We start from the raw sequence: 949 nt of genomic DNA on the forward strand, positions 1-949 counted from the left end.
TTTCAAATGTTCTTTAATAATAGCATGATAATGTAAGACATAATTAGAATTACGATTTAGATAATTATGGTTTTTTGTTTTACATTAGTGATAACTTGAATTTTAATTTTTTTTTTATAAACAAAAGTAGAGATAACATGAAAAAATCTCAAAATCAAGTGCTTAGTCATTATCTGTTGATGCTAAGAACTTCTCAATTTTGTCTCTATTTCTTCGATAGCAATGGTAATAGAAAGTTAATTTTATATTATTATTGTCAAATTTAGACAATGAACTAAGCTTATATACTGATTCATTTACATAAATATTTCATTATAATATATCAATTTGCAAATTAACATTCTCTAAACAATATTATCTTTATAACAAGTTAAATTTTAAGATTATCAATAAATCAATATTTATGATTACATTTATCAACTAACCGCACAACGCGCGAGTACGTATACTGGTATATACTAATATAATATAGAAGGTATAAGAATTTAATTTTAAAATGTAGAAGAGGTATAGAATAGAGTTTAGTGTAATTAAACCTTAGAGTTAAGTGTGTAGAATAGAGTTTAGGGAGGGGGCAAATTTAGCAGTTGTGGACTCTTTTGGGGTGTTTAGGCAATTCCTCCTTTCTTTGTGGTAAGAAAGTTGGAAGCACATAATGAAAGGAACTCTTTTTGTATGGTTAAAAATGTTAACTACTGCTAACGAAAGTTGTAGTACCTACTATGTAGTAAGGCAAGTTGTCACTATCTTTTAACGGAAACTTTCAAAAAATTAACAAACATTAGGCCTTAATTAGGACTTCATAGCTACAGTTTCACTAATTACAATTCACAGCTACACTTTGATTTGCTACGCATTTGCATTCGTTGTATTTTTTTAGTTAGTTTCAGAAAAAAGAGAAAAAAATACAAATATAAACTAATTTGTATCAATATGAATATATATTAGG

This window comes from Solanum stenotomum, chromosome 4, assembly GCF_019186545.1.
Source record: "Solanum stenotomum isolate F172 chromosome 4, ASM1918654v1, whole genome shotgun sequence".
Classification (NCBI taxonomy): Eukaryota; Viridiplantae; Streptophyta; class Magnoliopsida; order Solanales; family Solanaceae; genus Solanum; species Solanum stenotomum.